Source organism: Ictidomys tridecemlineatus, chromosome 16 (assembly GCF_052094955.1).
Source record: "Ictidomys tridecemlineatus isolate mIctTri1 chromosome 16, mIctTri1.hap1, whole genome shotgun sequence".
In the NCBI taxonomy this organism is placed as follows: Eukaryota; Metazoa; Chordata; class Mammalia; order Rodentia; family Sciuridae; genus Ictidomys; species Ictidomys tridecemlineatus.
Window position 1 is genome coordinate 53,403,120 of NC_135492.1, and position 27,943 is coordinate 53,431,062.

Here is a 27,943-nt window from a genome sequence, read left to right on the forward strand (position 1 = left end):
ATTAAAATGAAAGTCTAAGACAAGATTTCTCACACCCACCTCTATCTACAGGCCGACTTCTCTGCAGACAGCTGGAATGTTCAATATCCAATGTGAGAAAATGAGAGAGTTTGTGTTTAACGACTAGATGCTCTGCAAAATTAAAGGAGCTTAATTTTAAGAGGGGAGAAAGAAGGTATGTACCATTTGCTTGTTATGCACAATAGCAAATGAAAAAACTAAAAGGAGGCAATGAGTGTGAAATATTAAATATTTACTTCCCAGTGATATTTGTGCACTCTGGTATTAATGGATAATAATAATTACTGTACCTTATCCAAGACACACCTAGACTGAGAGATTCAATTTCTAACACATGGGCTCGTGCGTCTGTTGATACACATGCCTGGTCCCCATTAGTGTTAACTGTATCAGAGGAAATGCACCAATGAAAACAGGAGAGACCCCCAGAAATGCCCTAGAGTGGGAAACCCAGAAGGGTTTCTCCCTGGCAAGTGAATTAACTCCGTTACAATTTTGCAAGATGAATGCGAATTCCGGACACAGAGAAGCTAAATATGCAAACGATTTAATAGAGACTACCTCACAGACTGCCACGTGTCAGCTCCCTCGTGCACTGAGAACTCCAATGTGAGGTGGGACTGCACAGGGGAACCCAAGCATGAAAGTGGTCCTCCACCTGGGGCCCCACGGCGGCTCACATCTTCAGCAGGGAGGTGCCCTGCCCCTCTGCTCCCTACTCCACTGAAGAGTCCGCCTGAGCACAGGACGTGAACCCCGGGCAAACACAACTCAGAATCTCGAGGACTGTGCACAGGGAAAAGGCTGATCAGGGGCCAAGAGGGCTGAACTCCAGTGTGACTTCGGCTGTGTAGGGTGACATGGTAGTAGAGCTCAGCGTTTCTATCTGTAAAGAAGGAATGTGATTACCCTAAGCCACCTGCCTCGCTAGATTTAAAGGCTACTGAGGATAAGTGTGCATGAAGCCACCACAAACTGTGATGCACAGCACCACTCCAAGGACGGTGAGAAATTCAACAGTGTGAGTTCTGCTTTTCGGGGTGCGGATGTGCTCATTAGGGATGGTTTTGCCTTTTGAGTTTTTTCTGATACATAAGTGATACACGTCCACGTGTGTACCTTAGAACAAAATAAGCAGAAAGAAGACGGCATATCATTCGTGTTCTTGCTGTCCTGAAATAATGCTTATCTCAATCTAAGAGGGAGGCTCTCAAGGGGTCCACTTTTGCCCCACCCCCACCCCAGGTGACATTGGGTCCTTTTGGAGACATTTTTCATTATTTGCAATTCAGGAGGTGAGGGATACAGAATCTCCTGGTGTCCGAGTGAAGGGAGGCCACAGCTGCTAAACACCCCACAGTGCACAGGCCAGTCCCCCACGATGAGGAATTATTCAGTCCCAAGCCTCAGCGGGGCCAAGCATGAGGATCCGTGAGCTAAACACATGTACACATCTGTAAACGTGACATCACGGGTAACTTCAATGCCGGGATGCTTCCCTCTCTGGAAGATGAGTGACACCACAATCTTCATGGGGACATTGTTACAGTGGGAATATCCTCACGGGTGATCATTTCTGTAGGCTTTTCTTATGAGCAAGTAGCTTTGGAATTAAGAAAATAAGTTATATATTTTGGTTTCTCTTTAATGAAATCTAATAATTTTTTCTTTTTCTTTTTCTTTCTTTTTTCTTTTTCTTTTCTTTTTTCTTTTTTCTTTTTTTTTAATATACCTGAGATTGACCCCAGGAGCACTCTTAACCACTAAGCCACACCTCTAGCCTTTTTGAATTTTTTTTTTTAATTTTTATTTTTATTTTGAGATAAGGTCTTACTAAGTTGCTTAGAGCCTTGCTAAATTGCTAAAGCTGGCTTTGAACTTGTGATCTTCCTGCTTCAGCCTCCTGAGCTGCTGGGATTACAGGTGTGTGTCACCACACCTGGCTAAATATTACTTTTACACAGCTAAGAAATAAACTCCACCAAAATAAAACTAATAATTAATGGAAATGAAAAGAGGTCACATAGGAAAGACCTTTCATAATTATTTTTAAGGACATGAGATATAGCTCAGTGGTAGTGCTTGCCTAGCATGCCCAAGGCCCTATGTTCAATTCCTAGCACCAGAGGCTGGTAGGGCTTGCAGGGTGATTTGGTTCTCCAAAGCTTCTTTTTATTTTTGTTTTTCTGAGACAGGGTCTCACTAGGTTGCTCAGAGCCTCACTAAATTGCTGAGGCTGGCCTTAAACTTTTGATCCTCCTGCCTAACCCTCCCCTGTCTCTGGGATTACAGGCATGTGCCTCCCGCAGCCTTATTTCAATGTTTTGAACCTAATGACAAAGATTCTAGTTAAATGGGATCACAGTAGACAAAACCAGACCAACCAACCATATTATTTGCAATATATAGGGTATATCTTTATGTCTCCATAAATGTAATTCTAAACAATCCTTCTAACAGCACAAAATATTTCACTGTATTGATATGATAAATTCTCAACTCTTTTTTCATTAACAATCTTTCATCGTCAATAGCAAGTACACAATGCTATATTCTAAACGCCCTCACTGCCAAATGCCTATGTACATCTTGAATTACGTGGTTAAATTAGAAGAATTCAAATTAGAAGTCAAAGTCTAGAATTCATATGGCTGAGTTATCCTCCAATAGGTTTTATTGAAAGACGAAACTCAAGTTCACCTTCATACTTGCTGGTTTATCTCCTCTAACAATCTGCTTCTATTCCTAGGGTAGCACCTGCTGCCATTCCTGGTGAGCAGGGTGTTTTACAGGAACATGGATTTCTCTATGCCACAGCCTGACGCAAACTGCAACATTAAAGTGACTTCTAGGTTTTGATTCAGCCACTGATCACTGATCCTGAATTATCTCAGGTAGAAATTCACAATGGCAGGCAAATAGCAAACCTGATCAGGCCATCAGAGACCCTAGTTAGCAGTCTATCATTCTTTGACACTAACCTGAAGCCTCATGAAATTGGCTGTACATCAATTCAATAAATATATGTAACTAGCTTTTTAAAATATCGTTCCCAAGCATTAATACATATCTGTTTTTGTTTGTTGTGACAGTTTCTCAGCAAACACAAAGAGAGGCATTCATTTGTAATTTCGGCCCTTACCTTTGCTGGCCCCATTGATGGGACTTGGAATTGACTCTTTCTTCTAAGAGAGCTCTGCTGTCCTGGGAGACCCTGGAGATGGCTGGCCAGTCAAACACTGAGGTCTCAGCAGCTGGGGGTGTTATTCAGAAATTACTATGTTGTGTTTCTAACAATCATGGCAGAGATGCACCTGTGCCTGGAAATAGGGGCCATTTATACAGAACACAAAATATTTTTAATCAAGTGGAAGGGACCCTCCTGGTACCTTAAGGTCTCCGCATGGATTGTGGCACTGTGGCTCCGCAGTTCTTCCTCTGGCCACCAGGGTGCCTCTCTCTGCCCCCAGAATCTGCTGTGCGGGGTGGCTCTGTAACACATCCTTCAAGTGTGAATTTATTCTTTCCCTCCTTGCTGGCAATTTTTACTTTTCCAGCTTGGCACATAGAATCTTGCAAGTCTCCCTGGAAGGTGACTCATATTTAAATATGAATGGGGCAGCTGGCTCCTGTTATCTTAAAGGGTTACATTATGTCATTGCACATTTTCAACTGGGGTAAAAACAAACTCTGCTCTTTTCACACATTGATTCCAGTCGTGCAGATTTCTATGAGATCACAGGGACTTATAAAGTGTCTGAGATTTTTCCAGCTTCAAAAATCTAAGACCAACGAACTCTCTCTTAATAATGCCGCAACAGCAACAAAATTCCCTCTGTTACCTGTCCTGCCGTTTGGGATTCATTTCCAAAACATGGCCGTGACCACCGTGGTAATGACCATGATGACAATAATGGGGAAGTTGACAGATGCCTGTGTGCTATGACTTCTCACCTCGTCCCAGGCGCTGTGTCCGCGGCTTCCCCGTCATCCTCCACTACCCCAGGAGAAGCTTCTCGCTGTTGTCACCTTCCACATGTGGTCTCCAAGCTTCAGCGGATAAGGTCAACCAGCTAGGAGGGGGCAGGGCCAGCTGTACACACTACCTATTGGGATGAACCTCCGGCAGGTCAATCTCTGAGGAGCTGCAAGTCCCAAGGTTTCCTCAGGGTCTCTGCTGCCCGGGGACCCTCCCTGGCCCCGAGGCCCAGTAAGAAAGCCAGGTGATGCCCCTGCCTTCCTATGCACCATGCACACAGACCCCCTCAAGGACAGCAGTACACTGTGGGCAGCCTACTTGTGGCACTGGGACCCCATGGTGAATGGGGACCTCCCGGAGGCCACCTGAACCACCTTCCGCAGCACTGGGGCCTTGTAGGCATGTGCTGCATGACCAGGCAACGGTCTCAGCAAATGAGTCGTATTTCTTTGATCTTTAAGAGACGACAGGGGCACTGTGACATCCTCAGCGCCTGGCCCCTCTCCTCTCTGCACCTTGTCCTCCACTGTACAATTAGCCTCACTGAAAATTGCCCCAAATCCTGCCTCTTTCCAAAGAACGCTGGGCCCACGGCTTCCCCGTCATCCTCCACTACCCCAGGAGAAGCTTCTCGCTGTTGTCACCTTCCAATGTGGGCTCAAAGCTTCAGGGGATAAGGTCAACGAGCCAGGAGGGGGCAGGGCCAGGTGTGCACACTGGAGACAGCCACCTGGGTTAGGAGCCTGGCTTTGCCCTGTTGCCTGCATTGCATCACCTGGGAAATCGTTCCTAGCGCAGCTCCTAATCCCACCAGGGCTGTGGTGTGGATTATGTGACATCCAGGCACAATAACTAGACAGCGCCTGCTCTTCACCTCTGTGACCAAGATACCAAGAACAACTCTCAGGAGGGAAAGCAAATTTGGGGCTCATGGTTTTAGAAGACTAATTCATGGTGGCAGGTACGCTGTAATGTGATGGTGGTAATAAAGTTCTCCAAGAAAGAGCACTGGGATCAGGGAGGGAAGGCAGGGCTGCGGTACCACCTTCTCAAAGTCCGTGTTGCTATTTGGCGCTACCCCTAGAGAGGGCAAAGCTCCCTCATCACAAATAGAACCAAGTCCTCTTAAGGTACCCAATAACAAGGAGGTTTTGAAGTTTCAAAGTACCAATTCTTCTGGGCCACAGACTACAGTAAACATTCCTGTGCAAGGAATAATTCACTCTTCAGAGCGACCTTTCAAGGTAAGTTCAGCCAACCTCAGTGACATGGATGAATGGAGTTTGGGGTGGTTAAGTTGTTGGACCCCAGGGCGCAGCGGGTAAGTCATGGCACCAGGATGTGAGCCTGCGCTTGTTCTTACACCAGGTTGCCTGCCCTCCACGTTGGTGAAGGCTGAGAGGCAGAGGGGCACACATTCTTGGTGGTCTTAGTCACGGTCTGCAACAGAGGGCCGGAAGCAGGGCAGCTCAGAATACATGGAAAACGAGTGAGCGAGTGGGGTATCCAGAGCCTGCGTCCGCCAGAAGGCGTCTCTGAATTACAGATGATGAACAGTTCCGTGTGACTCATTGCTGGGGCTTGAGTGTGTCCTCCAAATTCAGTTGGAAACAACTCCAACGCAACAGTGCCGGGGGCAGCTAATGGGAGGTGCTGAGGCTGCAGGGCTCTGCCCTACTGATGGCCGCTGTGGACGTGGGCTCTCTTATGTTCTTCTGCCACGGGAGGACATAGCAACCAGCCTCTCCTGCCCTCTTCCTTTCCGCCAGGTGCAGATGCCATCAGGAGGCCCACACCAGGTGCCAGTGCCTTGGTCTTGGACTCCCAGGCTCCAGAACTGCAAGACAGAGTGCATTTCTGTCCTTTATAAATGACCAAGTCTCAGGCATTCTCTTACAGCAGCGCCAACCGATGCAGTGACACACGTATCACCAGCAACATTACCTGCTGTTTGCCGAGCGCCCACCACACTCGTTGCTCCTGGGCAAGCTTCATCCTTGATTAACTCAACAAATGCTGAGTGCCTGCTGTGTACACACACGACGCTCACTTTTGGGAAGGACACAAAGGAGCATCAGATAAAACAAGAGGCAGGACCTGCTATTGCTGTCGGCTTTTCTCATCCTCCCGTGTGCGGGAGGCAGAACAGGGGTTCCCCAAAGACATGTGCATCCGAGTCTCCAGAGCCCACGGACGTGCCAACCTCTCCTCGCAAAGGAAACTGCCACGGGCCAAGGGTAGGGCTTTGGCTTCGGGGTTGGCCTAGGTGGCTGGCTGGGACAACCGAGTCAGGGTCCTTATCTGAGCCCGTTCCTACGGAGCTGAGAGGCAAGGAAGAGGTGACCAGGGAGGAACCAGAAGACTGGTTCTGGGAATGTGGGAGGTGCCGCCCGCCAAGGAGCGAGGGCGGCCTCTGGAGGCTCGAAAGGCAAAGAGAAAATCACCCAACACCTCCACTCAGGAGATGGACCCACCCACACCTTGCCTTGCCCCGTGAGAGTCACAGATGCACAATAACAAATTCGCATTGTTCAAGCCATTGAGCTTGTCGTGATTTTTTTTTACATCAGCAATAGAAAATAACAGAATGGACAAGGATAAAAGCAACAGGGTTCCCAGGCTCCCTCACATTTCAAGGGGGAATATCAATTCTCATACTTAAAAATTAGAAAGTACAAGAATGTAATGAATAATAAAATAAATATTAGTATTGAGCCCTCTTGGATCCAGCTGCAGAAATCCCCATTACACACACACACACACACACACACACACACACACACACACACACACGGCCGGTCTTCCACGTCGACAGTGTTTGGGGGTTGAAATGTGATCTCTTGCCCGTCGAGGTGGAGGGTCACTCCTCCTAATGGTCACTGGACTCCAGAGGTCCACCAAGAAGATATGCAACCAACACTTACCTTCCGTTTTGTTTTTTTTTTTAAACTTCAATTATTTTTGTTGGTCACACTCACCAATAAATTTGTTCTTTCAAGAATGTGTGTTTTCCACTTAGGTCACTTCATCCACTGTGAAGGGAAACAGAAAAAGGATTGAAGCTGTGCCGAAAAGGAGAAAAAATTAATTTTCTTTCAGCGGGAGGATCTTGCTAAAATGAAACATCTTTCCCAAGAAAATGGATGCTAACGCAAGCCGGCAGTATACCAGCAAAGTCCTCTCATAATATTTTTCTTAGAGCTTACTCGCGTTTTAAAAATCGCCTTTTCTATCACCCCCACTTGGGGTGCTCAAAAAAAGATAAATCTCCTCTGGACAAGAGCGACTTTTTCCTGGCGTTCCTGGTGAAGTTACATAAGCTTCTGTGGAGTTGTCCTTCGACGGGGAAAACTTACCAAAAGGAATGATCATTAACGGTTGAAAGGGATCATTTGTACGACTTGAAGAAGAGCCAGAGAACTCCCAGGTTTTCCCAAGGTGACCTGCCAGCATCCGAGGCCCGACTCTGTGCTTAGTGATGGCAGAAAATTCTCTGCGCCGGATATGTCACAAATGTCGTATTCAACTGATGGGCATTTCATATGTTATTTCAAACCCAACTTCATTTTACATAATGAGAAGTGTAAGCCCGATGCTCTTGGATGCCGTGGGGCGGAAGGAGAGTATAAATTTTTAAGAAAATATGTATCTACTCTTGAAAATATGTTTTCACGGCCCTGGAGTAAGAGGTGGAGGGGGGGGTGGATAAAGAAAATGTCCACGGTGCCAGGGCGCAGGACTGCGGGAGAGCAGGTGTGCACCACTGAATGGGCCTCTGGGGATGGGAAGCTTTTAAAAGAGATTGATTCTCTTGCTTAACTAATGACTTCAAACCTGCTTTTAAATGTATTAATTACTTGTGGAAAAGAGTCTCCATTTGCTTCTAAATTGTTTCTCTGGGTGATTCTTTACTTGCAAAAATGTCTGGGCTAAAAGTGAACATTCTGTCACTGGATTTAAATAAAACATTTAAAGAGCATACTTAAATACACTATACGATTTAAATAGCATATTTTAAATATTTTATTTAAAATCATATAAAACATTTGAATTTAATTAAAATTATGCCAAACATATTTAAAAAAACATAAAACATTTAAGATTTTTGTTTTATATGCAAAATCATATATTTTCTACGTAAAATAGTGACATTTATTTCTTTAATGGATATACATATAGGCGCGAGAGTGAAAATCTCTTAAAAGAACTTGTTTTCCTTCCACTTGGGCATGTGAGTCCCTGTGTGTGACACCAGGGTATGAAAACCTCCACCCTGTGGTTAGCCTTGCGGAGTGTGTAAATTCTAATCAGGCAGTAGCCGCCTCTTCACTGCCTTTGATACCTGTTCTCAATGCGACAAAGTTGCTGATTCAATGACTTTTTAGTTTGATCTGCGGAAGGCATTTGAATCTACATAAAAGATGCGTGTTTGGTTTGCCCAAAATATTTTTAAATACTCAGAATATAACATCACAGGGGCAGACACCTCTATAATCGTCGGAATGTTAAGCACAATTCCATATTGGGCCTGTGACTGAATTCTTGACTTCTGGCAGCAGAAGGATCCAGGTCCACCTGAACTGAATCTCTGCAGCCCCCAAGGCACAGCCTATTTTCACTGTGCACCTCGAACGGTTTCCAGGGACACGGAGCTATTTTGCCAATTTGCTGTCCAGGGCCAACTCATGAGTCACAGGCAGCAGAGAGAAGAAACTTAATACACATGGCATTAATGAGTAGGCTGAGGATTAGTCATTTTAAACACTCCTTAGAAATACCATAAAGTAACAAATAACATTTTAAAAAGAACTTGAAGGCACCTTGATGTTGGAGCAACTATTTATTTTAATCCGGCATCTGACGGAACGTACCGGAATATCTTCCCTATGCCAAGATTTACATATCTTTTGCTATATAAACATTTGGAAAGCAAGACCAAAAAAAAAAAAAACCTAAATAAAGGTAATTGGATCAAATTCTTTACTCTAACTTTGGTTACATGTTTCATAGTACCGAGGCTTTTTAGTTTCAAAGGTAATCTGGAGTTTTTAAAGTTTCATTTCCACATAAAATATATAGATAAGGGAAACACAGGAGGAGAGAGAATCGACATCAAAAACACATCTTTGGTTGGCCTCAAACACATCTTAATACATAGAATGAATATCTAATTGTTAAAATCAACACAAAAGAGAGAGCGTTTTCGAGGATCCCAACAGGATCATGCAATCCAGCAGTTTATAAACACGAGGCAGGAATTAAAATTAAAAACTACCCCGGGTCAGAAAGGATACCACTTTATAATTAGAGAAAAAAACTCCCGGTACCCTGTGGAGATTAAGGAGATGGTTTCTGAGCATGTACATAAGAGACAAAAATAAACACCGCCCACAGTCTGGAAGCACAATGCTGTTCCCTGGTGATGGGAACACAAAGAGGAGCCTCTAACAAGCTCCAAAAATATGTGTGTGTGTATTTTAAGTAAAATTCAGCTTTCTAGCCAACTCCATTTTTTTTTCCCCTTGCTGGAAATAATGAACTAACCTAGAAGTGATCTGGGATGTGTGTAAAAAGGACATCAACCTGAGCCAAACAGGCTGAAGAGCGCCATACACTTACTGAAGATTAAATTGGAGCTGGGTATGTAGGATTCGGTGATAAAACAATTTGGGTTGGTTCCTTCCCGGGGCAAGGATGCTTTGGGCTTTATCAGAAACCAGGCTCGCATAGCTAATCAGTGGCAGGACCAGCCCCGGCTGCAAAACGGGAGTCCCAGGCAGCCCCTTGAAATACATACATGCTCAAAACTCATTACTTCTGATGTACCTTGTTCTTGACCTAAATGCAATAGAAATTCTTCCTTGGGGGGCACGATATACATGAAAAAGTACAACTTCTCTTTAAAACGCCATTAGAATATTTTATTGTGTGTGGACATACACTCTTGTTACTCCTAAATGCTATTCTATTGAGCACAGTTTATATTCACTGGCAAAGCAAAATCTCCGGGGAAGCCAGAGAGGGAATGCAATTTCTAGTAATAACAGCTCACAACAGTGAATACTCTCCACTTATCCCCACAATTTCCAGCTATTCTGGACTCCTTTCTGAATTAACCTTTCATATCAAAAGGAGCAATTCTGCACACTAGAGACTCCGGCACAATTTCATGCATAATTTATTCACTCAGTTCAACATTAAACGCACAGTCCTTGACTTTGTCAAGGTGGATTCTGTTGGCAGACTTCACAAGCAGCAAAACACAAGAAATGAGATCCACAGCTCAACCTCTGCACCTAGCCTGTCTGCTGAGCAAGCGGGAGGGGTGGTCCGGAGGAAAAGAAGAAGAGACTCCAGCGCAGCAGGCTGCCATCGAGGATCTCTGGCCCCCGTCACGTTATCGCGTCCACCATCTCTCGGAAATGCCTTCCCCCCCCCCCAAGTTAAAAAAAAAAAAGTAAACAAAACAAACTCGAATTCTGTGTCAGCAACAAAAGTCTGGAAGAATTTGTTGGCTTCTGATGACTGCTCTGTGGGTGGTGAGCGGTGGGGTGCCCAGGGGGGCTTTGGGGGCACCACCGCCAGCGCTCATTCCAATAGACGAGACATTAGCTTGAACTCACACGAGAAGGGCTCACTTCAGAAATTTAAATAACACAGACTCTCCAATGAGATCTCAAGCCCTGGGTTTGTACTCACAGGTTGGTCTTCGGGAATACAGAGACCCAGTTTCTCTTCCTAAGCAGCTTATTTGGACCCTCAGATGAGGGGTGTGTGCATCAGCTGAGAACCCGGAACCCAGCTCACCCCCAGACGTACCTGAGCCTTTTCTGTGCCTGAAGAAGCTTAGGGTAGATGGGACCTCCTCTTCTCCTCCTTGGACATGCGACCTCACCTCAACATCACGGGCCCAGCCACCACGGTCCCACCGTGGCCCAGTTTCAGAGCCTGCTCTTCTCCTCAGCCTCATGCATGACCAACCATTTTCGTTCATCCTGGAACCGACAACTTTTTTTCCAGTTAATAATTACATTAGCTCTGCAGCCTGAGCACTTCATACATGCCAGCAACATTACCACGGGTTTCACGAGCATGACGAGATAATTATTAATACCCACGTGCTGCAGATAAAGGAACTGAGGCTCAAAGATCCTAATTACCACGCAGACCACCTCTCCTGCAGGCCTCAATTTCCCCTACAAGGCACACTGTGCAATTAAGCAACTATCATTTGAATGGGGAAACAGACACTGAGTTCCCTAAATACATTAGGCAAAGTGATTTGGTCCCTAACTTTTGCACCGACCCCTTAAAAACATGACTTTCCACCACCAGCCACACCGCACTTTCCAATGCCCTGGCTGATGTGAGGCTCAGGAGTGTGCCATGGGGCGTCATTGGGAATTCCAAAAGTTCTAGAGATTTCCACACAGGACACTTTTGTGAAGGTCTTTAAATCTAAACTTTCACCAGCAGCCCCCACGGTCTAGTTAGAAGCCTGATACACACATAAACTGGAGCCTTACCAAAACTGAGCCTTACTTTTATAATTTGCCTTTAAATTTACTGCAAGACTATGAAAATTAAACGCCTCTGGTCCTGGCAAAGTAGCTGGCTACGGGCTCAGCAGTCCTCCTCGGTTCCCATTCTGCAGCCTTTTTATTCTCTCAAGACAGTTTCTGGATTTGGACCAAATGACTGAAATCTGTGAAAACTCCGAGGTGCAGCACGTTTCCCGTTTATGATCTCTTCCACCCAGGAGACGCTGATTTGCATCTTGATTATGACATACCCACAAGGAAGCGGAGAAGCCCGACTTGGCCCTGGGTTCTGTTTACCCACTTCCCCCAAACCACCATGCAATTTGAGACGATTGGCAGGCAGTGAGAACAGCACCAGGTAGGGTGGCCACATCAGACTCGGGGTACGATGGCGACCCCTTCACCTGTGTCCTACCTACCCCCTCACCTCCCCCATCACAGCATGCCAGGGCCAAGGAGGCCCGAAGCCTCGGGCTGGCGTTAGAGATCCCTGCAGCAAGATCTCACGCTTTCAGACTGACATCACAAAACTCCTGGAACCGTACCTCAGCCTGCTGTTCTCTACAGAGGCCAGAGACAGGCCAGCTCCTTTACATCCCACGCTGGAAAACCCGGGGCATGGGACCTAACCTTTCTGTACCTCAGTCCTCGTTAGGAAACCGGGTTGAATATCCAGCTCTGAGAACAGTTGTGAGACTTTAACCTGGCGATGCTTTCAGGATACCGAACGCACCGCCCGGTGCGGGGCAGCTTGGCATTCCCTGTGCCGTTTTGCCTTCTTTGTGTCTTTTTAGAGGGGAGCCTTCCGTGTATGAGACCGACTTTGAATGTCATCTTCACGATATTCCTTTTGTGATTGTTCTCATACAGATATTGACCCAAAACCCAGAGATGAAGTCACCTGTGCAAAGGTTACTTGGCTGGTAAATGGGGAGCTGGGGTCTGATCGTATATCTTTGATTGAAAGCCCACGGAGTTTAAATCTCCATGCCACGCCGCCATGCCGATGAACGGTTGGCAAAAGGAGCTTTGCAAGAACCGACAACATATTGAGGAGGAATTTGTGCAGGACCATAAACTCACCTCACAATGAAAATAAATTCAGTTCTCAACTATCCCTACAGGGTTCTCCACTGCAGAAAAGGGATCTCCAATGTGTGCTCTCAGAAGCAGATCACTGTCCACCACGTTTCCCTCTCTCTGCTGGGACCCTGTCACTCACCTGTCACCTCTGGAGAAGACTCATCCCTGGTGACAGGAGCCACTTGCCCGAGACAGGCTACTGGAATGTGTGTTAGGGTTCTTCAGAGACACTGTGCCAAGAGTGTGTGTGTGCATGTGTGTGGGTGTGTGCATGTGTGTGGGTGTGTGGGTGTGTGTGTGGGGGTGTGTGCATGTGTGTGTGTGTGTGTGTGTGTGTGGGTGGGTGTGTGCATGTGTGTGGGTGTGCATATATAAAGAGATTTATTAGAAGGAATGGGTCACACAGTGTGACTGTGCACGCCACAGGTCCAGATCTTCAGTGTGAACCGGCAGGCTGGACGCTCAGGAAAGCTGGTGACGTAGAGCAGGTCCAAGAGCCGTCTGCAGGAGAGGTCCCTCCTGTCTGTTTGTAGCCACCTGGTCAGATGAGGCTCACCCCCTAATATGGAGGACCATTTGTTTTACTTGAAGTTTGTCACCTTAAGTGTAAATTTCATTTCAAAAAACATCCTCCAAATTGGCACAAAAATTTAGCCATCAGAATTTTAACTTTTTTAAAATTATTTTTCATAGTTGTAGATGGACAGAATGCCTTTATTTTATCTGTTCATTTATACTTGGTGCTAAGGATCGAACCCAGTGCCTCACACATGCTAGGCAAGCTCTCTGCCACTGAGCTAAAGCCCCAGGCCCTAGCCATCAGAGTTTACCCCCAGCCCTCCCCATCCCAATGGACAACAATTAACTGATACAGAATTTAAAGGGTCAGAAAAGGGCTGGGGATGTGGCTGGGTGCGAGGGTGCTTGCCTAGCACATGCAAGGCCCTGGGTCCACTCACTAGTACTGCAAAAAAATAAATAAAAACAAAGGGTCCCAAAGAGCACAAGTCAGTGGTGCGGCTTGGGCTTGGGAGTCTCCCATATGTGTGGCTCAGCTGAGAAGAGGTCTCATGAGATCCTCTCCTCTCGCCTGTTCTGTGTCTTCTCCCCTCACAAGGTGGTCCCAGTCGGCTGCCCCTCAACAATCCCATGCAACAGGTCCACACCCCCTACTCCGGCTCTGCCTCCAGGCCCCAGCTCCTTGACCCTACCCGTCCCTGGAGCCTCTGTGCCCTTTCAGCACCGTCCTCCTGGCCACCAGCCTCAGCGTCCGCCTCATCTACACGTGCTCCGTTACGAAGGATGCTTCTCTGAGGTCAGTTTCACGTCTTTGTTTGAAAACTCGCCCCTACTCACTCGACTTCCTCTGGGCCACGGACTTCATCTGACACAGGGCTCCAAGAGACCAGTCTGCAAATCAGGCTTTGAGGAAATCTCACTGGCTTCTACATGTCCACTGCAGTGGCCCAGCAGTCCTGAACCTGCAGCTATAAGAAATGACAGTCTCCTGGATCTTCATTCCAACGTTGTATTAGAGGCCCAGGATGCTCAAGTATATAAACCAGCTCATGCCAAGATCCTCGAAGAATCCTTTAATGACCCCTGAAGGGAACTAACAAACACCACCGCAAACAAGAAACTTCACACACCAGGGCGGGAGCAAGACAGGCTTTCCTGGGGAGATAGAGCAAGTCCCAGATCTCCCCCACTGGTCAGAATCGGGTCACGTGCCCACCTTTAACCCAACACTGTGGCTGAGTCAGGAGGACACTAAACAGAACAAAACCCCAGATCTGAGAGTGACACCCTTCGAGATGCAGGAGTGAGTGGGGGCTCGTCCACCCACCAGAGAGGAGCCCAGCAGGACGCTGGCAGCAGAGACGTGACAAGTCCTCGTCTCTGTCCCAGGAATCTCCACGCTGGGCTCCCCCATAATCTAGGGACCCCAAACATAGAAAAGAGAAATATAAACAAGCTAAGAATCCGGGGCTATTGGCCCCTTTCCCTGTTTCAACTAAGCCTCTCTCCATTTTGTATTTTCAACATTGGGCTCCTTTGCCAGCCTTTCTTTAAAAATTGTTTCTTAAGTAAATAATAAATAAACCAGTGTATCTGAAGAAGGCTTACCTTTTACACTTAACTTTGGACTTGTTTAATTTTAACTTTCTCCAACACTATTTTGCATATATCCTTTTCCCAGTCTCCTCCCCAGCTTCTGCTCTTATTCTGCATTTTAATTTTTGTTTCCACTTCACTTCTTTGGCCAGGTATATTACCTGTTAAACAGGCCATGCCAGCCTATTCTCGTTAAAGGCAGACGTGAACAAGTGAGGAGGAAGAGAAGCTGTGGCGGTCTGGCTGAGCACTGACGGATTTATTTCCCAGCGGCCATCAGGCCATGCTGAGAATTCCTGGAGTTGCGTACTATTTGCAGAATAATATTAGGCGGGATTTGAGAATGGTCACCCAGGATTCCCAGTTCCTGGTGATCCATGGAGCCCTGACCTAGGGGTTGCTATGAACGGACTTCACAGGCTGATATCAAGGTGGCCGATCAACTGGCCTGAGGCCTGGGAGACTATCTATGTGCCCCAAATGTAATCATATAAATTCTCAAAAGCAGAATGTTTGTGGCCGGGGTGTGGCTAAGTTGTAGAGCATTTGCTAAGTATGCATGAGGCCCTGGGATTGGTCTCCAACACAAAAAGAAAGAGAGAAAATTTAAAAAAAGAAAAGGGGCACTTTCTATGGTCAGTAGTAAGAGTCAGATTTGAACATGAAAAGCGCCCAGTTTGCTACACCTGGCTTAAAATGGGCTGGGGGCACGTGACAAGGTACACAGAGCTGCCCGCTGGCCACAGCCCACAGGGAACAAGGGCACCAGACCTTCAACAGCACAGTCTGAATTCTGCCAGTAAACTGGAGGAGCCTCAAGACAATTCTTCCCATAACCTCCAGTAAAACCCTAAGGTTGACCCTTGGAGACCCTAAGCACAAAACCTCACGGAGCCTTTCAAGGCGTCCAACTCCCGTAACTGAGGTCATTGGTATTGTAAGTGGCTAAGTTCTTAGCAATGTTACACAGCAATAGATGTAGGATATATTTGTATCCTAAGACCTGCTTAACAATGTAGGACCAACCCACCAAGGAGGGTTTTACCATCTTGTTTTGATTTTGCTTTTTTTGCCAGTACCAGGGATTGAACCAAAGGCTTTGTGCATGCTGGGCTCTGCTGTACACAGGGCCACACCCCAGCCTAGAAGTCAACTTTTGGTGGCACTTGCTCTCTGCACACCAGGGGTACCCTAAGTTCCCGGCACCCACACACCCACCACGGAGGAATTCTAACATAAGCATTTTCTTCTGGCTCTTATGGATGTCTGTATTTGCATATAATTCCAAAAAGCAGCCAAAGTTTTCACTTATTATTTGATGACTATGATTGTCAAATTATTTGATCAACTCTAACCTGTTTTCTGTCTATGGTCAGCTTTTATACACCAACATAGTGCTATGCCATGCTGAACCACTCTGCCATCTGTGTTCCTTGAAATGTGTGGAATGAAGAGGTGACAGCTATATTTTGTTAATATAAACTTTGCAAGCAGAGCGGCCGGCCCAGACTGCAGTGTCTCAAGTGCTCATCAAATTCATCAATCCATAAAGTGTTTCCTAAGCCATTCCGTGATGCTGCACAGCTAGTGCAAACAGTTTACACACATATAAGATACCAGCTTGTTAATATGAAGTCTAAGATTTGCAGCCCTGTCAAATCTGGGACCAAGAACTTTTGATTCAATTCAAAATGCTAAATTTGTTTCTTTCCTGGCCCTTGTAATTTAAAAAGTAATAAGAGACAAAGAGAGCTAAATTCTCCAGGCTAAAGGAATTTCCAATGTGTGTACCTGTATATAAAATTGCCATTCAATACATGGTTATTATATTTTTAAATCTTTGTTGCTATAAACTTAATCGATATAAAGTTACCTTTAAAAGAATTTAAGCAAGGGACTATATTTTTTTCTCTGCTAGTCTTATTCAAATTAATTTGAAAGACTTTTTTTTCCCCATGTACGGCTCCCCATTTGCCTGATGTACTCTGACATAAATTCAATACAAATTCAGCTGGCCGTTCAGAGGGGCAGTCTGGAAACGTTAATTGACTGATCAAAATAAAGGCCTTGTCCTAATTCTAGACAGCTCTCATCCCTAAAAGAATCATGTTCCCAAATTCCTATACATTTAAAATAGAATTCCAAAGCCTCTGATAGAGCGTGCCAGTCTGCATTAGTTTCCCGTCTCATAAAACCCGTGGCTGAGAATATGCACCGCACACACAACTGTGGCGGACATGACCCGTGGCTGTCTCCGCTGTGAAAATGCTTGTGCAGCGTTGCCCTCGGATCACATTACGCCTGCCACCCAGCAATTCCTGGATGAGGACAGACAGCGTGCCTGGCACCAGGCTCGTGGCCCTATTTGCTATGAAGAGCCCTTGTGCCATCTCCAGTTCCATCAGCCCATGATGTTGTGACGTCTCGTAATCAAACTCTCTCTCAAAGTCAATTTCGCTCTTTTAGTAAAGCTGCCCAAGATCCCACTAACTATGCATCCACCCCAAATGAGGATTTCCCCTGCAGAGAGGTTTGCCCTCTGTTAAAACTGATAGTCACCAGGATCCCGAGCCACAGCTACACTTGGCTTTACACTTCAGTTCTTACCTAGCCTTTTGTGTTCCAGCCGTATTTCACCCCTTGCTGGGTGTCCTGTATAGATCTAGATAGTGTGACATTTATCATCTTAAAAACACAATTCAGTGGCACGGAGTCTATTCACAATATTGTGCAATTATCACCACTATTTCCAGAACTTTCTCATCATCCCCCAAGGAGACTCTACACACATGGATAGTAACTCGGCATCCTGTCTCCCTCTCCCCATGACTCTTGTTCTCCTTTCTACCTATGGGGGTGGCCTGTGTTGGGTCCCTCACTTTGTGTCCACCTGATGTCCCTTTGCATGCTTTCAAGGTCGCTTGTCATATGCATTGGAATTCCCTTCCTTTCAATGGCTGAATAGTATTCCACTGTCTGTCTTCGCTGTGTGTTGCTTACCCCTTCTTCAACTGGTGAACACTGGGTTTTCTCACCCCTGGGTTCTGTGAACAATGCTGCCATGAACACTTGTACGAGGTGCCCGCGTCCTGCTTCAGTTCCTCGGGACAGGTACATTCGAGGGGAAGGGCTGGGTCACGAGGTGGCTCCTTGTTTGTCTTTATGAGGAGCTGCCCAGCCGTTCCGCAGCTCTGCACAAGGGTTCTGATTCCCTAAATCCCTGTCAACAACTGTTTCTCTTTTTCTTTCTTTCTTTTTTTTTTTTTATATAATGGCTGACCTAATGGACATGAAGAGGTGTCTCACTGCGGTGCTATTTGCATCTCCCTAGTGACCAACAACGCCTAGCCTAGCTGTAGTTCATGTGCTAACTGGCCATCTGTCTGTCTTCTGTGTCAAAACAGCTCAAGTCCTTTGTCACTTTATAATTGGATGGCGTTTTGTTGGTGTAAATGATAAAGGTATTTATACATTCTAATATGAATCCGCTATCAGACATACAATCTGCAAATAGTTTCCCTATCCTGTGGGGTTTTTTTTCATTCTTTGATAGTATCTTTGATGAACAAAAGCTCCAAATGCTGATAAAATTTATCTATTTTTTTTTCTTTTGCTGCCTGTGCTTTTGGTGTTCTATGCAAGAAATCACTGCCAAATCCAAGTGATAAAGACTTTCCTCTGTGTTTTCTTCTAATAGTTTTTATATGTTGGCTCTTAAATTTAGGGCTTTCAAGCACTTTGGCATACGGTTCAAGGTCAGAGTCTAGCCTCCTTGTTCCGCGTGTGCATATTAAATTTTACCAGCACAGTTTGTTGAAGTAACTATCCCCATTGAACAATCTCATACCTGTGTCAATAACCAATTGACATGTCTGTGAGGGTTCCTCTTATTAGTCCCAGTGAATCATTTTCAAAGAATAAATTTTAGAAAGCTTGGTTCATCTGCTCTCTGCAGAAAGAAAAGATTTTCAATACTGCATGAAATATGATTTTTGTTAGAGTATTTTCCAATGTCATTTAAACACCCTGTTTTTTTAAAAAGTTCAGATATCACAAATACGATTGTGATATCTGAACTTTTTTTTAAAAGTTCAGATATCACAAATACGATTGTTGTTTAGCTCCCCGTCCTAGTATTTCATGCCACACATAAAAGAAAGCATGGCATAGGGTTAGGACCTAGCCATGGTTCTGTGACCTGAAAATATTAGCCATCTGCTACAGGGAGAGGTGAGGTACATTCCCACAGTCTCTGATTATCTTCGCAGAGTGGAGGCTCAACTTTGTCCTCATATCCTTGAAGATGTCAGGCGCTGATGTCCTTTCTCTCCTTCAGAAAAATATAAGTGAGGGAGGGGAGGACTAAATAGGGTGCTGGTGTCTCTGTGGTAGCCTAGAGGATCCTTCTAACATAAAGAAAATGGATAAGCAGAAACAGGACGATAAATAAGTAATGTGTTAAATGAAAAGAGTTTATAAACCTTGAATTGGTGTCTAACACTGGTAGTTATGATTTAATTTTTCTCACTCATATTTGGGCCAGCTTAATGGCCAAAAAACAAATAAAATTTTATATTGTCATTCATTTCCCCCTCTTCTTGGCACTTGTACGTGATAAATATTCCATCGAGCATAAACCAAAATTTAGCTCATTTAATTTTCTCCACTGTTGAGGGAGGCAGAATAAATATAGATTCAAGAAAACTAAAGTGAGAGCCTGTCAGATAATGGACAAGAAAAAAAAAAAAGAGTATTTCTAACGCAGTCTGCACCCAGACAGCCAGGAGCAAGGATTCCAACCCGAAAGTCTCCTTCAAAGAAGTTAAAGTTACATCTCAAGGAACCTAGCTCAACAAATAGCTATTTTCATCAAGAAATTAAGAGAGAGTTAGTGGAAACATCATATACCCTCTGGTGAAATGAAGACTCTGGAGCCACTACTCTGGCTCTCAGCAGAGACCAAAAGCATTGAAGGGACATCAGGCTAAATCACGGTGTAGGGACCAGTCTCGTGCCTTGAACAAAGACAGAGAGTAATGGATTTCTTTAAAAAAAAAAAAAAATCTCAGCATTGGAGCTGGGGATGTGGCTCAAGCGGCAACACGCTCGCCTGGCATGCGTGTGGCACTGGGTTCGATCCTCAGTACCACATAAAAATAAAATAAAGATGTTGTGTCCACCGAAAACTGAAAAATAATATTTAAAAATTTTCTCACTCTCTCTCTCTCTTCTCTCTCTCTCTTTAAAAAAAAATCTCAGCATTGATATTGCACCTGGCTGAAGAGGAAAGACTTGACTTCGACCATATACAAACTTGGCTGAAAAGAAGGATAGGTGGAATGTGTTGTCATACAGTGAGATTACTTGCTTCCAAACCCAGTTTACAACAAGATGCTGGCTCAGGACACCTTGAGGGGGCAGGAGACACAGGACTCATTTTAAAACACAGGATCCTGCAGTGAGCAGGACGGGTTAGCACGGGGCCTGGGAGTCATTGGGTCCAAAAGCTGGATCTACCCTGTTGCCTGGAGCAGGTGACCCGCCCTCTCCTGAGCCTACTTGGCTTCGGTGGCAAGGCCTGAGAGCACAGGGACCAGTGGCTGACCAAGCCCAATACAGTCTCACTGTCAACTACCTGAGCACCAGGAGCGTAGGCGACATTTGTACTTATGTTTTCTCCCCAGGAAAAGCATGAGACACGTCTTATTGTGGCTCTGGCTAAGGAACGAGAAAGCCACCAGACGGTGGCACGTGCCTGTAATCCCAGCAGGTCGGGAGGCTGAGGCAGGAGGATCGCAAGCCTCCGCAACTTAGCAAGGCCCTAAGTAACTTCAGGAGACCCTGTCTGGAAATAAAAAATAAAAAGGGCTTGGGATGTAGCTCCATGGTCAAGCAGCCACGGATTCAAGGTCTGGTAATAAATTTTTTTTTTAAATAAAATTTAAGAAGGAATGAGAAAGTCACTGTCCAGAGAGGCTCCATCCCTGAGGACTAGATGAGATGGTGCCGCAGGGGCTTTTGCTGTCTTAAGCAGAAAGAAACAACCCCACATGTCGAAGGGATGACTTCCTCCAACATCGCCCACTAGTTCCTCCCAAGTTCTCTACCCTTGGGTCACTGTTTCCCTGACTAATGAACACCCAGGCACCTCCTGGGCATGGATGAGGCACAGATCTGCGGTGGAGACAGGAACCTGTCATCTACCCACAAAACTTCTGCCTGGACAATAGACTTCCAGTCACAGATCCTGCCAGTCAGCTGCAATCACAGGGACAGTGGGAACAGCAGGAACACATCTCCTGCACCAAGCAAGGAGCGTCCAGGAAACGGTGCGTGTTCTAAGAAGCACAGGCCCCCATTCTCTCCAGGACAGGGCAGAGCCTCAGCTGCTGTATGATCTGGACCCCCGATGTCCCCCCCCCCCACAGCTCCTGTGTCCATGCAGGAAAATTCAGAGGTGAGACGATTGGACTGTGGGAGCTGAAACCTAATCCATTCATTGCAGGTGAATGGAAGGACCAGGTGGTGCTGGAGGCAGAGGAGGGGGGTCACTGGGGGCTGGCCTCAAAAGATGGGTCTTCTCTGTGGCCCCTTCTCCTTCTCTCTCTCTCTCTCTCTCTCTCTCTCTCTCTCTCTCTCTCTCTCCCCTGACCCCACCATGAGCTGAGTAGCTTCCCTCCACTTTTCCCTCCCGCCATGTTGTTCTGCCTCATGGCCCCTACACAGCAGTGGAGTCGGCCAGCCACCAAGTGGACCTCCGAAACTGTGAGCTCACAATAAAGTTGTCCTCCTCTAAGTCGTTCTTATTAGGGATTTTGGTCACAGCGAAGAGAACCTAACACCAGTGCTCAGTCTGCTTTCCGTCAAATAACTTCTTCAGGTGCTTTTTAGCTGCTGACTAACACAAAATCCATCCATCAACTAATCAACAGCCACAAAAGCTAGCCCCAAGGAGGGAGATGGCTTTTATCTGAAAAGACCCTTCTGCTTGCCCTAACTGCCCAAGTGCAGGTGACAAAGGCCTCCCAGGCAGCCACCTCTTTCAATACTGCCCCCGGGGTGGAAATGGCTTGGGGACATCTTCTGCATTCCTCACGGGGCCTGGAAAGCAATCCCCACTTACCTTGCATTTGCTCTTGGAGTCATTAGCCTCGGACAGCACCATCATTTAAAACATTTATCATCTGCACCGTCCTTCCCGCAATGGATTAGCACAATACATTACAGGAGCGCCTCACTGTGATGATGTATGACTCCAAAGATGGCAGCGTCCGGGGACAAGGGGGACTCAGAATAGACGCGCTGGGAGGGAATGACCCTGTGACCCACCTGGGCGGGGTCTGGAAATAAACCAGTGTTTGTTATTCTCAGCCGACTCTCCACCTCCGAGAACACTCTTCACAAGTTCCCTGCTTTTAAAAGAGCCATCCTTCATGACACAAAACTGATTTTTGGAGCTGGCCTCTAGAATGAGGCTGAGAAATGGCGCAGCCCCAGCCTTGATGATGGATTTCCTTCGTGGCGTTCAGGAGAACCCTAATTCAGTCCACCCCCCTCCCTCACTTTAAATTTTTCAGGAGATTCTCCGAAGGAGAGAAAGGACATTAATGCCTGATGTCTTCAAGGATGTTAGGACAAAGTTGAGTCACGATTAATTAGTCTCCACCAAATTCTGGCTTTCTACTTGGCTGATGATACATTCTTTTTTTTTCCCGCAGCTCAATCCCCCCATTTCCATCCTTCAATGTCCAGAAGGCTGCCCTCTCTATTCCTCTGTCTAAATAGGATGCAAATATTTTAGCTAACTACCGAAATAAATCATTATGAACATTCAACCTCAAAGAAAATTATAGCAAATAAAAGTGCCTCCGTGGCCTGATTCATGCTTAGCAGAGCCATCTGCAGGGTCGCAGGCTGCCTGGTGAAGATGGGCGTAGAGCACCTATTTTACAAATGTCCAGGGCGCTTTTGGAACCGCCCCTCCCCCCCATGCATGTTAAGCACCTGCTCCAGGAGCTGGTGATGACTCGGGGCCCGTCCATCAGGAAGCCTGAGCTTTAGCTGCAGTGAATCAGCACCGTTCATGCTAAGAGGGAAAGCACAGGCAGGGGATGATGGCCGTGCACCATGACCTCCAGAGCAGGCTGCCCTCCCACCAGCGTGTCAACATGCCAACGTGCTGGTGCCCGGAGCTCAGGGGACACCAGCTTCTGTCACTCCCAGCTCACCAACACAGACCTCCAAAGAGACTCGGCCTCCCTTGGCTCACTCAGGCCAACATGAGGTTGGCACGTTCCGGCATCTTAGCCAACAAGGCGTTTTCCTCCCACTGGATGCTGTGGGAGGATTAAAAACCAAGTGGGAAACGTGTGTGTGGTGACCAGGCACCAGATGTGCTCAAGACCCTGCGGCCGGCCACCCTTTACACTTTGCAGAACGGTGCTCTCCGTGGCTGTAGGGCCTCTCTAACCACCAGGAAATCTCGATTTCAGCAGGACAGACAAGACGGGGCTGGAGGAAGGGAGACCTAGGGAGAAATGGCTACGGGGAAGGGATGGCTGAGTGTCTCGGGGTTCTGTGTTCTAGGAGCTCACGGTTAACAGGGACTGTTGACTGTGCCCGGAGCGCAGCAGGGAGCATGCCCCGACAGGTCACTCTTTCCTCTCCTGAAACGAATCCAGCACCTTAGCAGAGCGAAGCCCTTCCCAAAGGAATATGTCCCCAGTCGCGGAAAAATTTTCCAAACTGATGTCTTCCCCTCTCACTTCTGTGAATTCCCAAACTTTCAGACCTGGCCATTTCCGTGACAATACTTTGTTCCCTTCTACTGACTATTTTTTAACTTCTTTCTGAAAATAGGATTTCTGACAGTGAGCGGCCATGGCCACTAGCTCATTGAGCTAACAACAGCTGGGAGCCGACATACAGTGACCGTTTTGTTCTCAGATGTCCGTGCGCTAGGTCCTTCTGAGTGACCCTGTGCCTCAAAACGTGGCTGTGCTCGCCAGCCTTCGGACATGGCGGGTTTCATCCTGTGTCTCGGTACCCCGGCAGACGCAGGCTGAGTGGCGTCCCTGGCCTGTTCCTGCACCCTCTCACCCCTGTCACCCACCGCAGGCTGAACCCCCGCTGCTCCACTGCCTTTCACCCTGCCCCCTCCTGCCCCACCTTGGCACAGACAGGAGTGTCCCACACTGGATTCCCACCGCTCACTCTCCTCTGCAGCCTTCTTTGTGGTCAATGTTGAGATTGGAGATTTGCACGAGGCGGAAGGGGAGCATTGTTGCACGTAGGCAGTCCTCTCTGGAAGGCAAATCCAAAGTCTTCCCCGGGCCAGCAGGACTGCAGGTTCCACAGGAGGGTGGAGTCCAGTCCCCAGGCAATGGTAACAGACATTCTGTCGCTTTCCTTTGCCCTTCCAGCACCCACCTCTCAGGGATCCCATGCAGAACTTCCAAATTGGAGCAAAGGAACACCTGGCTGGGAGGACTGCGGGGACCCCCTGGCTGCAGTGGCCTTGCTCTGCTGACCTCTGACTTAGCCTGTGGCCCACTGCCTCCTTTTCCAGTCCCCCACGCACCTGGGAAGAAATGTCACCGACGGAGCCCTGGGGATGCCCATCTACCATAATCCACCAGCGTCCCCCCAGGAAGAGCCTGCCTGCTTCATTTTCAATTTGTGGCAAATGGAACCAGGGGACTTGCAGAAGCCAAGAGCATAAACCATGAAAAATAGCAGCAAACACTGTCTTTACCACGAATCTCGGTGCAACCCAGGAACATCATGGTCCAGATCCATCAGTGAACACTAAGCACCTGCTCTAAGTCCAGGCTCGTGCGAGTCACTGTGGGGAAATAAGGGCAGCATGAGATTCGGGAGGGGGAGCTGGGGAAGTCACAGAACCTTCCCAGGTGGACCCCTGTGGGACTAGGGCAGGTCCGAAATGAGGGATGGGCCAGTGTGGGTGCCAGGGTTGGGAAAGGGCAGGAAGGAGGGGCTGGACCAGCTGGTGTGAGTAGCTCAATGGGGACCAGAAGAGGCGGGGGAGGGGGGGATTCTAGGAGGAGGGGTCCACAAGCACAGAGCGGGCAGAGACACAAAGGGACAGTGAGAGCTGGAAGGGGACAACGTATTTTGCTTCAAAGGACAAGCAGAGGCGGCTAGATTTTTGCTGGGAGCCGCGGATTGTCATGGAGTCAAAAAGTAGCATGAGGATGGGGCATGACTGAAATTTGCCTTCACTATGAACACTGCCCCCCAGAGGTGAACGCAGAGCAAGGGCAGCGCGGAGCCGTGGAGCCATGAGACATCTGGGGCCGCAGAGATAAAAGGAGGGATGGAATTATCAGAAGGTTCCGGGCCTTGGAGACGGAAGTTATTTGGTAGTTTTCACTGAAAGACTTAAGGAATAAGCTTCAGAGAAGAGATGATGAGATGAGATTTGCATTTCTGAACTCATAGTAAGAGGCTTTAGAATCGGGAGACGCCAACAAGAGGGAGCTGACATCTAATTCCTCCGCCTTTTTCTTAATTCAAGGTAAACAGACGAAAATACCAGGCCAAAGTTTTCTTCCCAAGAAATGAATCCATTTGGTTCTTTCCTCCATGTCCAGAATTAAAAAAAAATAATAAAAATTAAAAAAAAACGTTAAAACAACTCTTTAAAAAGGACAGCTGCTATTTCATTGGAAGCAGCTACAATCTTCTTCTAAGATGAGAAAGTTAAACTAAATTGAACCTGAGACTCAAACACCCTTTAGTCGTGCACCGAACCCCTTCAGAATCCGTGGACTCTTTTATGAAATGATAAGACGCTGAGTCCAGAGAGTTCTGACTTCACCCAATCAATTCCGGATCACTTTTGGAATGCACGGCACAAACCAAAGTGTGGCATAGATTTTGCAGTAAGAAATGAAATTAGTCCCATAAATGTTCCCAACTGAAGGATCAAAAGAACCAACAGAACAGAGAGGCCGTCATAAATCATCAGACATCTCCGCTCTCTGCTGGCAGACGCAGAACAACTTCGTGATGAAATCAAGTTACCTACACCCAGGGGCTGGCTGGGGGTGACGGGTTCTCATCTGAACTCTCAGGGTTATGGTGCAGACAGGCCATTGGTAGAAAGCTCAGCCTCTTCCAGCTCCCACTCAGCGACAAGGGGCTGTTGGAGGAACAGAAACTCGAGGTTGGTACAAATAAAAGACGCATCTTCTAACGGGCTGCCTTCGGAGCGCGGCTTCCCAGGGTGGGGTCCCGGGTGGACCTGTCACCTCCCACCTCCCACCTGGTGTCTAGACAGGTATGGATCTCACAGGCTTTCCTGCCCCTTGATAAGGACGACTTCTCTTAAAAAGCTGATGATGATTTCATAAGTGGCTTTGAAAATGAGTATTAAAAAGGAACCGTCTCCCAGGCTTTACCCTCACACGGCAGGAAGTCCCAGCGGCCAGATCACCAAACAAAGATCTGCAGAAGTGCGTTCAGAAGCCCCATTAACAGGTGCGGGCTGGAGCCTAGTTATTTCACCTGGTTGAAAACAATCCTGAGATAGGAAAAGGCGCAGTAACGGTAGCTGCTTCCCCTGTTGGAGGAGTCCTTGGAGCTCTTGAACGGAGAATGATATGGATCCTTAATGACAATGGATTACAGAAGGCCAGAGAGCTTTTGAGGAGAGGAAACCCAATCCGGGCTTGCAGGCGGGTGCTTGGCGTCCCTGGCACGTGACGAGGCTGAAGGACAGGCCACATGCTAGTGTCCTTCTTGAAAAGTGGACGCATCAAACAGAAATAAAAGGAGCTCCACACGAAAAACCATGCATGTTTTACACTGAATCAAAAACGCACCTCGCTCACTGTGAGGGCAGGAGGGGAATTTGTTGGCTCCTGGCTACGGAACGTATCCTCACTTTCTCGTTCCCCTTCCACCCCCCATGCACACACACACACACACACAAGCACACTCTCACCACGAACATGCTCACACGCACACACACATGCACTCTCACACAAGCACACAAAGCACTCACACTCACAGACACGCACACACTCACACAAACGTGCACACACGGACACGCGTGCTCACTCTCACAGACCTACACACATCCCCACACACACGTGCTCGCACACCTGTGTGTACTCACATGAGTGCTTGCACACACACGCACGCACACACACACACGGAATTCTTTCCATGAAGAGCCAGCGTGGTCAGAAGAGGAAGAGCTCCCAAGTCATTTTCCACAGAAAAGGAAATTCCCTCCGATTCCCTCGGTTGGTTCCTCCTTGAAGCTCCAGCCTCCTGACTTCCAGGACGTCCATCCTGAGGCGGCGGGTCAGTCCTCTCACTGTTGCCCACACCTCCCAACCTTGGCCCTGAGCAGGCTGCTCATGGCTCCCCAGTCTCTGCTCCTCCGTTGACAGATAGCAAGACACATTTAGGTGACAGTGACTCGTGTCGCACGTGTGCAGGAAGACGACGGGAAATGGGGTCTGTAAAGGGCTGGGCACGGCCTGGAGAGTCCACAGGAGCCCCCTCAGCACTGCGATGCCCGTCCCTGGGAACTGTTTCCCTCCTCGGGTGGGTGTCCGCAGGGCCTGCCCACTCCTCGCCCAGGCTGGCACCTCTGCTCAGATGTCACAGGTGGCAGAGCTGTCGGGCGAGCAGGAAGCAGGGGTGAGGGGGCGGGGGCGGCTTCATCTCCAGGGCCATTTCAGTGGGGCGCAGGACGGGGGCACCTGAAAAGCCCGGATCCTGTTCAATTTTTGCTCCTTTCTGATTTTTCACATCATTTGGGGGAAAGAGTGGAAGGATCCGAGTGACCCTACAGAGAGGAAGGAAGGTAGGAAGGCAGGTGACTTTCATCTCCAAGGTGGGACTCGGGGTTCAGTTCCCAGTTCCCTCTGGGGATCTGGCTACTGACGGCTGCCCGGCGCAGGCCTGGCGCACTGTGCAGCACTGTCCTTCTCTGCTGTGACGGTTCTGTGCATTTTGAACTCCGCCTTAAGCTCTGCAGAGAAGAAGAGGAGCCAAAGCCTCCGGGGCTTCTAGTTCCTGGGCTTGAAAACACCGTTCTTCTCAGAAATCCTTCAGGGAACGCACAGGTGACCAAACTTCAGGGTGGTCACAGCGGCTGTCAACCAGGGTGAGAGGGACCACATCCAGCAGAGCCAAAGGGCCCCTGCCTGCAGGACTTCTCAGAGCG

The 27,943-nt window shown here is 47.5% G+C and overlaps 1 long non-coding RNA gene across 24 annotated transcripts in view; it reads right to left on the reverse strand.

Annotated features, from left to right (window-relative positions):
* Window positions 1-24,955, reverse strand: part of LOC120891422 (uncharacterized) — a 67,748-nt gene extending 42,793 nt beyond the window's left edge. For 7 of the 24 annotated variants that reach the window (XR_013431366.1, XR_013431374.1, XR_013431372.1 and 4 more), the window contains exon 1: window positions 40-24,955. This is a non-coding gene — a long non-coding RNA (uncharacterized LOC120891422). The remainder of the gene's footprint in view (window positions 1-39) is intronic. The other 17 variants (XR_013431381.1, XR_013431373.1, XR_013431380.1 and 14 more) reach the window with 16 other exon arrangements.
* Between the last annotated feature and the right edge of the window lie 2,988 nt (window positions 24,956-27,943).